Below are 14,485 nucleotides of genomic sequence, written 5' to 3' on the forward strand. Positions count from 1 at the left end.
CAGCCTTGAAATGACTCCGAGAGCTCCAAGGGCAGCTATTTTAGAAAACCTACTGAATAGATTTAATGTTTATGAACCCAAAAGCTAACATACTTCCTCCAGAAAGAGCCAGGCACTGCTGGAGTTTTGATTACGTACAAAGTCAACGGCTGGATGGGAAGTCTGTTGGTAAACGAGGCTTCTCTTTTGCAATAATGTGCAAGCATTTCACTTCTAGACTGAAGCTGCCCGAGGTTCTTTGTTCTGAAATTTAAAAGGAGAGGCCTAATGTTTCCCTGACCCCTGAGGGCGTAAGAAAGAAGTGCATTTGTGATACAGATTGGATTTCCTGCTGTGGGCTAAGGACGACCTCTTAAATCTTAACCACCCGACAGAAAACTCCTGTGCAGTCAGAGTCCACAAGCTCTTCTGTGCCTGGTCCCGGGACCCCTCCAACTCTGGAGGTAAGGTCCCCCAATGACCTAACTGGTCCTTAAGTCCACCTCATAAATCCCCGTGGCAGTGGATGACTCAGGGTAGGTACAGTGGGGATCAGCGCAGAAACCAACAGAACCAGGTGCCTGGGTTCCAGCCCAGACAGGACTGGACTTGGTGGGGCTGGGGTAGACCCGGAATCTGTGTTACTCTGCTGAGCAAATGCTTCTGACTGGGATGTAAGTGGGTCTGTGGATCTCAATATAAACTTGCCAGACCATGCATCTGATAAATGAGGAACTTAAGGCACAGAAAGATTAAACGTTTGGCTCAAACTCATACAGTTACTTAGGGGCAGATCTGGGATCTAACGGTACTTTGTGAGTCAGTCTTATCCCATCATTTGCAATATAAAAGTAATCTAGGGCATTTATTATTCGCTGGGCCCCATGTACATACATTTGCCGTGTCTAACTCATCTGTCAGCTGTGAAGAAGACACAGAGCATCACTGGCCCTGTCTTCTCATCTCACCCCATGCACAAGTCAAATCAGGCACTGGGCCTGGGCTGGGGCTGGGGGGCAGCTCACTTCACCTCCCTTTCCTGTGCCGCCCACTGTCAGCACCGGGAAAGCATCGCTCCCCAGTACAGACTGGGATGCTGGAGCTAAGAGAAGAGAAAGACACGCAGCCCCATGCACATGACCTTAAAAGTGAATGCTCGCCCATCAGCTCCCATGCCTGGAGCAGAGGCAAACCTTCCTCCCTGTGACCCCGAGGCAGCAACTTCCCCATGCAGAACTGCAGTGATGCCTGTGGGGCCTCCAGGGACACACACACAACCAGCCTTTCTCCTTGGAAGGAGCATCTTTAAGAGAGGTGTCCTGCCAGGGTCCATGGGGAGAAGGACGTTCCCTTACAAACCCGAGTGTCAGCTAGAAGATCTGCACAGGGCTGCGGCCAGAGCCTCCGGAGAGGTTGGTCACTGAGTAAGGGAGGACAGACAGTTGTCTGAACATCTGGGACCAAGACTAAGGCTCACCACAAGATGCATCCTGGATCCAGTCGAGCGAAGCCTCCAACACACACCTCGGAATGCATCAGTGGCAGGAGTGCCTGCTTCTGTCACTAGGCCTTGCATTAGTTATCTATTGCTACGTCCCCAATTACCCCACCTTTTGGTGGCTTAAAGCAGCATCTATCATCTCAGAGAGTTCTGATCGGGGCAGTCCTGTGGCTCTGGGTCAGCATTTGCTAGGAGGTTGCAGCCAAGCTGTAGGCTAGGGATGTACCCTCAGGAGGCAGAAAGATCTGCTTCCAACTCTCATCTCTGTCCCTTTCTCCAGTCCTAAACCACGCAACCCTAATGCCTCACCATTTCAAAGTAGCACACTGTACTATTTCATAGGCTTGTATCTTAGCTTTCTCTTTACAACAGACTCGGTGGTGGGAGGAAGCATAGCTACTGTTTAGGTCCTTGTGCACATATTACAATGGATGGCACATGACAGATATTCAATATGCTCAAATAAATTACCATGGAATCCACTATATGACAGTAGACTTGGAGACCTCCCAGCACACAGGCATGTACACATCATCTCACACAAATGCACACACATCTATCTACTTTGAAATTGGGGGTGACAGGACAGCTGAAATGCGGTAAAGAAGGGCCAAGGATATAGCTCAGTGGTTGAGTGCTTGCCTAGCATACTTAGAAGCCCTGGATTGAATTCCTAGCCTGAAATAAATCAAAGTGAATTAAACTAAATTAAATTAAAATTGGTAACTTTAGACCATCCTGGGTGGCTCTAATCCTGTCAAAGATCAGATATAAAGATTTCTAAAGAAAGATGACAGATAGAACATGCATAATTTATTTGTTCTTCCCAGCACCTTGCTAATATTATTGCCAAAAAAATTTAAAGTATAAACTCTCAAATACAAACAAAGTAAAAAAAGACACAAGCAACAAAATTTTAGAAGCTTGGAAAACAATGAGGAGTTGTAACTTAGTGACTTACGAAACAAGCAAGTTAAATCCTATTCTGGTACCAGACAAATCCAGCAAGCAAAGTGATTCATACTGAGGAAAATGAAAGTTCAGGGGTTGGCAGAAGAAGGCAATTCTGGAAGCAGGGCTGAAGTTGGAACTGAAAAGAGGAAGAATGGGCTAATATCCACTCGAAGCAGTAACTCTCAGAAACTCATCTTAATGAAAAAGTAGAGGGATAGAACTGCACATGTTACTATGACCCCATTCTTATGAAGCTCAAAACAAAACCAAAGCAAATATTGTTGATGGGTGCCACCATACATACATGTATGATTCAGGTATTCCTTAAACTAGGAAAAGGTAAGTATAATAGATGGTAAAAATCTCCTCTGGATTATGAGGATGAAGGAGGCAGGGAGAGAGGAAAGGGGAGCACAGACATGGTGCAAACATATTTGCAACGCTGTGCTTCCTAGTTTTTGTTCACTTTATTAATACCCTTCATATTTTTCATACATGTTTAGTGTATGTTTATGTACATAATATTTCTCTATGGTAATTTGTATAAATATTACTGCTATCATTTGCATCATGAATGCTCCTCTCAAGACCCTTGTGTCAAAGGCTTTGTCCACAGCTTGGTGCTGTTTAGGCGAAGGAGCCGAGTGGGAGGAAGTGATGTCATCTGAGATGGGCCCTTAAAGGGGATAGTGGGGCCCTGACCCCTCCCTTTGCTCTCTTTTCCATAACCTGGCCACAAGCTTTACTCCACCATGTGCTCCCCACCATAACCTGCTGCCTCACCCAACCCAAAAACAACCAGGCCAATGACCATAGACTGAAACCTCTGAAACTGTGAACCAAAATAAACCTTTCCTCTCTTTAAACTGAATATATCAGGTCTTTTGCTATAGTAGCAAAAGGCAGTCTAACACAATTGCATAATTTAAAAGTAAAGAGACAGCCAACCAGATCTCTTTCTCTAATCCAAGGACCTAGATGAGTACCTCTTTCCCACCCGGAAGAAGACAGGACCTCAATTTCTTTTTTTTTTTTGGTACCAGGGATTGAACTCAGGACCTTGCACTTGTGAGACAAGCATGGTACCACTAAGCTAAATCCCCGGCCCCTGGAACCTCAATTTCTAAGGGGAGTGATACAGAAGCTGTTAGAGTGATATAAAAAAGCAAAGTTGAAGACAGGGATCATATTATAAACAGCATGAAAGGAATATTTATATCCAGAATATGTGTAGAATTGCACATATTATTATGACCTTCATCTTTGTCCCTTATATTTCCAGAATGCTTGCAGCCAGGCCTATAATACAGATGCTTTAAAGAATTTTCTAGGAAAATCTGGCCCACTCAAAAGGAAAGAGCTAAAGAAGTTTACATTAGAGATTTCCTAACAAAGGACCCACCCAATCACCTTATGGTGAAGATTGGTGGTCAACAGACCCAACTTTGTGCTCAGAGACCAGGATGCTCTTTAGTACCCATCCATAAATAGGAGTGAACAACCGAGGATTCCTAACCACCAAAGTCAAAAATAAAGGAAACAGTCAAGGCAAGCAAAATAGAAATGCTAAAAGTTTTTATATCATCAGTGTTCTCAGAAAGGTAACAGGAGAGATTTTGTATCCACAAAACAAAAATAGCATAATTAAGAGAATTAAAAAGTGCTCTGAAAATCAAAAAGATAATTGCAGAAATAAAATATCCCAATATAAGGAATCAAAGGTTAAATTTGGAAACTTTCCTAGAAATTAAACTAGAGGAGACAAGGACAGAGAAAATAAAAGTGAGAGGGCAGAAAGAGAACAGAAGAGAAGTGTCTTTCTTTGGGTTGCTAGTAGAGAACACCACAGACAAGGTCACTTGTGAAGAATGGAGGTTCATTTCTTAGGGTTCCGTAGGCTGAGCACTCCAAGATCAAGATGCCGGTGGATTTGGAGCCTGATTAGGGTCCACGTTCTGGTCATAGAGCGTCATCTTTGCCAGTAACCTCAGAAGGGCCGAGAGAGCTGACTGAGGGCACCTTTGGGGGTCACTAACCCCAGTCATGAGGGTTCCACCCTTCTGGCCTGAACACCTCCTAATGCCCTCATGTTGAGGGTAAGCATTCAACATATGGATTTGGGGAAAACACAAATGTTTAGTTTATAATAAGGAAAGCAAATCAGTACCAAAGATGCAATATTCAAATAAAAGAAAGTCTCAAAAGAACCAAGGAAGGACAAGAGAGCATACATGAAACAAATCAGAGAATTTCCCAGAAATGAAAGATATGTGCTCCCAGATTGAACCAGATTCTTAATACCCATCAAAGCAGAAATGCCATATTTCATAGAAACACACAACTTCAGGGTGCCTGAGAGAACAAGATTTCCTGGAATCTTTTTGTAGGCTAGAGAAGGGAGAGGAACAGGCTACATATGAAGAACTGGAAATCAGAAGAGCCATAGATTTCTTAATCACACCAGGAGCTAAAAGACAAGGAACCCATGAAAATTCAGAAGAAAAGTATCTCAGCCTAGAATGCTGTACCCATCATAGCTATGAACTAAGCATGAGAGTATAATGATGACATTTTAAGACACCCAACGTCTCAAGAAATTTCCCTCCTATTCATTCTTTCTCAGGAAGCTTTCAGAAAGTATATAGTTGGGTGCCTTTTTCCTAGAAATTCTTACAGGGTTTTTAACTACAGTTTGGGAGTCTGTGAGAGAATTCAACCTAAGTCTCTAAAGCACTGGTTCTTACACCTTTTCTTATTAGAACCCCTCATACTCTTAAAAGTCACTTAAGGTCCCCAGAAAGCTTCAGTTTATATGTACTGTATGCACTGATGTTTGCCATACAAAAAGTAAAATAGGAAAAAAATTTAAAATAACACTAATAAGCCTGGTACATGCTAGTAAAAATATATTTTATAAAATAGATTTCATAAAGTAGTGAGATTAGGGCATTATTTTATTTTCTGCAGATCTGCATGCCTGACTTCACAGAAAACATTTGCATTTGCTTATCTGTTTCTCCATTCTTTTGGTAAAGTAAAGGAAGAAAATACAACAATGCAAAGGGAAAAGAGCTTCTATAATCTTTTCCGATAACTATGGATATTCTTTAATTCTATACCAAAGTGCAACAAATACTACTTTGTTAAAAGCTACTTGTAATGTCAAATCTGAAATGCTATCAATTAACTCTTTGTATTTTTTTATCCTAAAAATCTACCAGTCTGTCATGCATTTTGAATGGTTCTTTCATCCACACACAATTTTGTAACAGCTTGCGTTGGTCATTTAGATAATGCTGCTTCGCTGAATTACACAGCTCTGCTGAATGTTGACACGTTTTATTATACAATATCAAAAATAATCATAATCATTAATATCACCATCAATCCCATCAAAAAAATCTTCTAAGAATTGGGGAGCTGTCAAGCTTATGGTAGTAAATAAGTTTTCCAAAATTCAAATTTTTACTTGAAAGTTCAATTTTATCACAGGTAAGAACATCTGTTGTTTTCTTGGAACTGACTGGACTGCTTCATGTACTTACTAGAAAATACCTGCCAAACACCCAATCCTGAACAGTGATGGCTCTTCTTCCAGCCGCACTTTCAGGCAAAAATGGCGTCCCTAGGAAAGGCCTGCTTCAGCCCACAGCTCCACCATCGAACTGCTGTTCCCCAAGACTTTCCTGGTACGCAGCAGGCAAGCTTCGTGAATAAGTCTTATGCTGTCACACAAAGTACTTTTTTAAATCTAATGAACAAATTCTTAAAAGCAATCAAACGTTTTAACAGCAAATGTTGAGTAATGAAAATACAGCTTCTGGAACATTCTGACGCAGCCTCCTGAATCATGCCAAGGTGCCCGTGGTTTTGCACACTGCATCTTTACACTGCCCGTGCAAACGCCACACAGTGACCAAGGAAAATGACATCCCAGTGTTCACATGAAGAGTGTTTTGGCCTCACAGATCTCCTGAGTCTGAACATTCAGGGAAGAAGGCACTGTGCTCCAAGTACCACTGTCCTGGGCTCCCATTGCAAGGAGTTGGCCACCCCCCTTGAAGTGGAGGAGGGGACCAGCCAGGTACTACCTTGGGGCAGCAGAGAGGCATCCCTCCAATCTTATTCTACAATTTAGCAGCTCAAATGAGAAATCCTTTGAAAAGCATTTCTACTGTGTGTATGTTATCTTTGGTATAAAATAAAATTATAATTAGCTGGGAGTGGTAAAGTGGGACTATTGGCTGTGACGCTGGTGTGTGTACATGGAGGAACCCAGCAGCACCACCGTTCTCCTGCAGGCTGTCCTCCAACTCACATCAGAATCAGGTCGGCCAGGAAACATCAAAGCTACCACACTGCAGAACAGGAACATGTGATGTGGTTTTGCACTCAGAGCTGGGAACTTTGACATCCTTTCACACCCTCCCAGAAGCAGCCAAGAGAAGGAGCTTCCTGCTCGAGAACGTGGATTTTCTGTGTGCTGAGGGGGGAAAACCCGGCTTCACAAAGAAGCATCCAGACTCTCACCAGCAAAAACCCCTGGGAAAGGTGAAGTGGCCACTCTTGAGCAGGTCACAGTTTAGAGCCCGGCTGTGTGTGTGTGTCCCCCGTCTCCTGCTGAGCAGGAGGAATTAAAATGCAGGGAAATTGCTGACAAGTTAATAGCAGTCTGCAATTCAGAGGGATGGCCGACAAAGTGTCCATCGTGCGGCAGAAGGAGAGGCGGGCCTCCAAAAATGAAGCAGGAGGAAGAGTGAGGTGCCAGAAATATCCCTAATTCTGAGCCTGCTGGAGAACAAGCTCAAAAAATCACCTCATGATACACCTCAGGGTCCCAGAAAAACAAGCACAACCCAAATCTGAAGCCAATATGAGGAAGGAAATTATAAAGATCAGGGCAAAATTTAATGAAATTAAGAATAAAAAAATACAAATAATCAATGAGTTGAAGAGTTGATTCTTTGAAAGACTGAGCAAAATAGATAAACCCTTAACTAATCTTATCACAATAAGGAAAGAAAGGACCAAGCACGTGCAACTAGAGGTGAAGGCAAAATCACAACAAAGCCTGTTGAAATCCAGATTATCCATAATGACTTTGAGAAGCTATCCTCTAGTAAAATGGAAAATTCAGAGGAAATACGTAAATCCCTAGATACATATGAACTACCAAAGCTGAACCAAGGTGATATAAAATCCTAAAGAAGTCAACATCACTCCGTGAAACTGAAGCAGTGATAATAATTTTTAAAACTACCAAGAATATCCATGGACTCACTGCTGAATTCTACAAGAAATTTAGAGAACTAATGCCACTACTCCTTAAACCCTTAATGAAATCAAAAGGGAAGCAATGCTCCAAAAGTCATTCAGGACCCAACTGAAAAACAGAATCACAGGCCAATTTCTTTAATGAACATAGATGCCAAAATTCTCAATAAGATCCTGGCAAACAATGCAGCAAATCCTAATGAGGATCATACATCAAAACCAAGTGGGTTTCATTCTAGAGATCCAAGGATAGTTCACCATATGCAAATCAACAGATGTAATACACCATATAAACAGAAGCAAGGACAAAAATCACATGGTTATCTCAATAGATGCAGAAAAAGCATTTGAGAAAATCCAACATCCATTCATGATAAACTCTGAAGAAAATAGGAATACAAGGTCTTTATCTCAACCTGATAAAAGCTACCTTTTATGACAAACATAGTGCCAACATCATACTAGATGGAGAGAAGTTGAAAGCTTTCCCTCTACAATAAGGAACAAAACAAGGATGTCCACTGTCACCACTTCTCTTTCCTACAGTTCTCAAAACATCAGCCAGAGCAATATAACAAGAGAAAGAAATAAAAAGAATATGAATAGTAAAGGAAGAAGTTAACATTATTTCTTAATGGCATTATACTCTATGTAGAAGACCCCCAAAACTCCACCACAAGACTCCTAGAATTAATAACCAAATTCAACAGCATAGCAAGACACAAAGTCAACACTCAAAAATCAATAGCCTTCCTGCACACCAATGACAAACTCACGTAGAGGGAAATTAAGGAAAGAACATCTTTCACAATAGCATCAAGAAACGTGAAATACTTAGGAACTAACCTAACCAAGGAAGTGAAAGACCTCTACAATGAAAACTATCATACTCCAAAAAAGCAGATTGAAGGGGATATCAGAAAATGGAAAGAAGGGCCAGGGATTTAGCTCAGTGATTCCATTGCCTGCCTCACAAGCACAAGGTCCCGAGTTCAATCTCCACCACCAAAAAAAAGAAAGAAAGAAAATGGAAAGATGTCCCCTGTTCTGGACCGGCAGATCCAATATAGTCAAAATGGCCATCCTTCCAAAATTGTTACACAGATTTAATGAACTTCCAATCAAAATACCACAACATTCCTTAAAGAACTGGAGAAAGCAATCCTAAAATTCATATGGAAGTGCAAGAAACCTAGAGTAGCAAAGGCAATCCTGGGCAACAAGGGCAAGGCAGGGGGCATCACAATCTGAGACTTTATGTTATACCACAAAGCTACAGTGATAAAAAAAAAAAAAAAAAAAAAGAAAAAACTTGTGGATCAGTGGAATAGAATAGAAGATACAGAAACAACTCCAGGGACACTCAGCTATGTTGTGTTTGACAAAGGGGCCAAATCCCTTCACTGGAGGAAAGACAGCCTCTATAACAAATGGTGCTGAGAAAACTGGCTGTCCATATGCCAAAGGTTGAACCTAGACCCATGTCTTTTATCATGCACTAAACTAAAATAAAAATGGATCAAAGACCTAGAAACAACTCCAGGGACACTCAGCTATGTTGTGTTTGACAAAGGGGCCAAATCCCTTCACTGGAGGAAAGACAGCCTCTATAACAAATGGTGCTGAGAAAACTGGCTGTCCATATGCCAAAGGTTGAACCTAGACCCATGTCTTTTATCATGCACTAAACTAAAATAAAAATGGATCAAAGACCTAAATATGAGAACAGAAACAGTAAATCTGCTGGAAGACAAAATAGGTAAAACTCTTGAAGACATAGGTGTAGGCAAATACTTTCTGAACACACCCCAGTTGCACAAGAAATAATACTGAGAATCAACAAGTGAGATCACATCAAATTAAAAAGCTTCTGCACAGCAAAGGAAACCACTAGCAGAGTGAAGAGACAGCCTATAGAATGGGGAAAATTGCTGCAGCTGTTCCTGAGACAAAGGATAATACCTAGAATATATAAAGAACTCAAAAAAATTAGACCCCCTGCAAATTTAAAGACCCAATAAAAAAAATGGGCACTTGAAGTAGACAGACACTTCTCAGATGAAGAAACACAAATGACCAATAAATAAATGAAAAAACATTCAACATCTGGTCGTTTGAGAGACGCAAATTAAAACAACACTGAGAGTCCCTCTCCAAAAAGAATGGCTGTTATCAAGAAATCGGCCAATACAAATGCTGGCGGGGCTGTGGGGAGAAAAGAACCCTTCTCTACTGTTGGGTGGGAGTGCAGACTGGTGCAACCACTGTGGAAATCAGTGTGGAGATTCCTCAAAAAACTAAAAGTAGAAATTCCATTGACCCAGCTATTTCCCTTCTGGGAATCTTCCCAAAAGAGTGAAGTTATCATATTAAAGTGATACATGCAGATCCATGTTTATAAAAGCATAATTAATAATAGCTAAATCTTAGAAACAGCCTATATATCCATCAACAGATAAATAGATTAAAAATGTGGTATTCGTACACAATGGAGTACTACTCTGCCACAAAGAAGGATAAACTTGAGTCATTTGTAGGAAAATGGTGTTGACAATGTCTCTAAAAGTGTTCCTTGACAGTACAATTGTCTTATGTGTGTTACACATTCTTTGTCCTATTAGTCTGGTTTTCAAACTGTATGTCTGATAATTAACTTTATCAGGTCTTATAAATAAGTCAATCCGATGCTGGAAAAATAAAAAAGAGGTGGAGGGAGGTGCGAAAAAGGCAATTGAAAAGTGCTATGTGCATGTACCAACCCCTACAGTGACTATGATCATTAAGTACTGCAAACATGTATTAATAAGAGTATAAATAAATAAATACATAAAACATCAACTTAAAAAGCCAGCATCTGATGAAACTGCCCACGGATGGTTCGGGAAGTCTGGCTTCTGGCCATGGTCCTTTTGTAGAAGCAGAACACCCTCAGGGTCTCACAAGCTCTCAGATTCCAGTTCCTGTGCCCAAAGCAGGCCCCTGCTGGGCTCAGACACCAAAGCGCAGAGAAGCAGGGCGTGTGAGGCCACGGCGCTCTGATGAAGGCGATTTAGCCACAACTCGACTGCTGCACACCTAAGGCCTGGTGGGGAGCTGTGGCGCACAGCCAATGAGCCGGGTTAACAGCCTTGCACCCCGCCTGGACCTGGACGCTGCCAGTCTCCTCCCTGCGTCATCCAGCCCTACTTGCACGTCTGCAGCTCTCTGGGCACTGAAGGAGCCCCGCTTGCTCACGCATGATGGTAGGTGAGGTGGGGGCTCTGCGCTCGCTTCCCACTGTGACGATGCAGCGCCTTACCCTGTCCTTCAAGGTGTGGAAAACACACCGGCCACAGCATCTCCCTGCATCAGCCTCCAAGATGCTCACGTGACAGGCCACGTTCTGGCCTCATCCATGTTTCTGACACGGGAAGCCCTCTCCCTCATCTGTCCCATTCCAAGAGACCAAGCCCTCTGTGCTGCCTCATAGGGATGGGGTCCCAGGCCCTGCATCTGCCTGCTGGGCGGCATCCAGGTGAGTGTGGGCTGCACAGGTCCCCGCCCTAGGAGAGGCCTGGCTGAGGAGGGACCTGGCTGAGGGCTGTGCACCCGGACTGGAGCAACCTCCAGCCCCCCATTTAACAGGTGAGGAGACAGGCTGGGGGCTCAACCAGACCAGTGAGGTCCAGCAGACATGGGGCCTACCACACCCACCATCCCAGACCTGGGCTACGTGTTTGTTTTGTGAACTACCTAGGGAGGATGGTGACCCCTGCTTAATTCTCGGAAAGGAAGGAAAATTCAGTCCAAACACTTTTTACTCAGCAGCCAGCAGACTCTGAGCTGCACACCCTGGCAGATAGAGCAGGCTCTGCCTTGCAAAACTGCAGCTTCATCCTGTGGCAGAAGAAATCAGGAAACTAAATAAAAGTCCCTATGGACTAGACAGGGATACCAGATGCTCACTTCCCTCCCCAGACCCTGAAATACACAGCAGTCCCAGGCTGTCCACAGGGGAGCTGTTCCAGGGCCTCCTAGACACCAAGTCCACAGACGCACAGGCCCCTGTATAAAGTCTGCAGCAACTTGCACACATTCTTCTGGGCCCTTTAAATCCTGTCGGGTCACTCACAATACCGAATGCTATGTAAAAGCTGTTACCTGGTGCTTAGGCAACAATCACCAAAAGGAGGCCTGCTCATGTTCAGTACAGATACAGTTTTCCCAAATATTTTCAATCCACAGTGGACTGACCGAGGGTGCAGAGGCCACAGTACGAAGGCCCAGCTGGCCCTGCTCCTCCAGGAAGCCTGCCCCGTCTGCTGTCCACTGCGCCATGGCACACGTCCTGCGCACACACAGTCACCCAGTGCTCCGGGCATGCGTCAGAGACTAGAAACATCCCCACCACCAGGTCTTCTTGTCTCTCTTTAACTGCACACACTTCACAGGCTGCCTGGTTTCCTGTATTCTGCCCATCTCTCCTCCCAGGGGCATGTTGGTAAAGTCTAAAATCAACATTCCAAAGAGGGAAAGTCCCGATCTACAGAATCTGTTGATTTCTATGCTATCAAAAACCCCACCATGGCCAATTTCAAGACACCAACATGATGTCCTTAGACCCTGGAAAGTCACATGCAGTAGAGCAGTGTTTCCACCACAGAGATAAAAACAGATGAAAACAGCCTCAAGAGCATAGATAACAGTCAAATAATCAGGAATAGCTTTGCAAAGTTAAGAAATAACTATTTTAATATGTTTTTAAATTATGTTTATATAGTTTAATTTTAATACTAGCCACATTTAACTGTTGGCTGGCTCTGCATGCTGGCTTCAGAGACTGCTACGTATCTGTCTTCCTTCCTGGTTCCCTATGGCCTCCTCAGCTCTGGACTCTGTCATTCACCCAGATTATTCTAACAGCCTGCTAACCTGTCCCTCAGCTTCTGGTCCTCCTACCCCAACCATCTGCTTGTATCTTTCAAAATACAGCTCCTACGCTCTCCTGCTCAAAAATAGTAACAGATCTCCAGGGGCCCCAAATGAAGCATGAATTCTTTTTTCAAATAACCAAGACCCTGTGGAATACATAAGTTCCCCAAGCTTTCCTGTCTAGCTTTATTTCAAGTAGTGTTTGTACCGCTCCCACGATACTGCAGAGGTCAGTGGGCTGGCTCTGAAGTTTGCCTCGGCCACTCATGAGCTGGGTGACGTGGAGCAAAGTTACTTCACCTCTCTGCCCATCTCTTTCCCCTCTGAAAAATGGAGAACCGTTAGAGGGGTTGGGAGAAAGAAGTGCTAGGATGGTGACCAGCTCAACTTAGGCACTCAGTGCCTGCAGTGTGGTCAGCTTCTATTTATGAGCTCATCCTATGTGTAGACACTGTTTTTATCTCATTAACCCACTGTGATCCCCATTTACTGGATTACTGAAGCCGTTGGCTCCCACCTCTGTTAGGTGCAGGTGCCCATCTCTTACGTGGTGCTGTGCTCTGTACTGTCTGTCTCACTACCATTCTGTGTGAGGACCCAAACTTTTACAAACCTAATTCTGCTCCTGTACTCTGCCTCACAAAAATGCACCCATCCACTCAATAATAAAAAAAGTTGACCCAATTTAAAAGTGGGCAAAGAATAGAGTAGATATTTGTGGTCCAAAAGTCATACAAATGTCCAGGAAGCACATGACAAGATGCCCAACCAGGTTGGTCATCAGCGAAATGCAAGCCAGCCCCCAGGAAGGAGTACGTCACACCCTCCAGAACGTCTGTCATCAAAGTGACAGATAATGGTGATACAGAAAATCGAAGACCTTGTTTCTTGCCAGCGGGAAAGTAACAAGGTGCAGCCACTTCCAAACTCGGCCTGGCAGTTCTTCAGAAAGCTAAACGGAGAAGACGGGTGGCTCCGGGGAAATGAAGCCCACGTCCACACAGAAACGTGTGCTGCACCATTACTGGTAGCCAGCACCAGAGAACCCACGCGGCCATCGGCACATGAATGGATATGAAGACCTGGCATATCTACACGGAATTTTTCATCATGAAAAGAAATAAAGTACTGATAGCTTCTACGACGTGGGGGAACCGTGAAAGCACTGTGTGAAGCGGAAGGCACACGCGACAGTCCCGAGGCCGGAGGGGCGGATGGAAAGTAGGTAAGGGGCGAGGGGGGAATGGAGGAGCCGGCTCAGCCGTTCGGCTTCTGTCTGGGTGACAGAAGCTCTAGGCTTCGTTGTGGGGACGATCCCTCACGTCTGCGAATGTGCTAAGAACCACTGCGCTGTGTGCTTTAACGGGCAATTTCTTACGGAATTCGCAGTGCGTCTCAATACAAATGTTTTTTCAATAAAACCTTGAAAGCCATCAGCCCTTTCATCAAAGCCCTCTGCACCCTAGGCTCTCTCCCCGGACCACACTATTCCCTGGCGTGGCTTCTCCCCTCGCCACACTTCACTCGCTGTCCTAGTTACTGTGCACAGCACTTCTTAGCATCAGCATCACCTGAGATGGCCCCAGGCGTTTCAGTGCGAAATGAAGCCGACCCACGCCCTTCTGTACGACACCCACTCACGCGTGTTCCTGAGGCGGAGGCGGGCACCCCAGTCGGTCCACTCTGGACGGCTCTTCAGCCCGAAGGCTGCGGGTGCGCTCGAAGTCTCTTTTCCCCCAGGTGAAGTGAGGCCGAAGACACAGCGCAGCCCGCGTGGCCCCTGCAGCCAGCGTCCCGACGCCTCCAGACGCCTCCCGCGCTGCCGCTGACACTGAGGTGCGACGCGGTGACGTCACCCCTGGAGCA

At 44.3% G+C, this 14,485-nt stretch overlaps 1 long non-coding RNA gene across 1 annotated transcript in view; it reads right to left on the reverse strand.

Annotated features, from left to right (window-relative positions):
- Positions 1-14,431, reverse strand: part of LOC104854574 — a 564,230-nt gene extending 549,799 nt beyond the window's left edge. The window contains exon 1 of the long non-coding RNA XR_778164.2: positions 14,261-14,431. This is a non-coding gene — a long non-coding RNA (uncharacterized LOC104854574). The remainder of the gene's footprint in view (positions 1-14,260) is intronic.
- Positions 14,432-14,485: the final 54 nt, after the last annotated feature.

Source organism: Fukomys damarensis, unplaced genomic scaffold (assembly GCF_012274545.1).
Source record: "Fukomys damarensis isolate Sample0158 unplaced genomic scaffold, DMR_v1.0_HiC HiC_scaffold_11, whole genome shotgun sequence".
Classification (NCBI taxonomy): domain Eukaryota; kingdom Metazoa; phylum Chordata; class Mammalia; order Rodentia; family Bathyergidae; genus Fukomys; species Fukomys damarensis.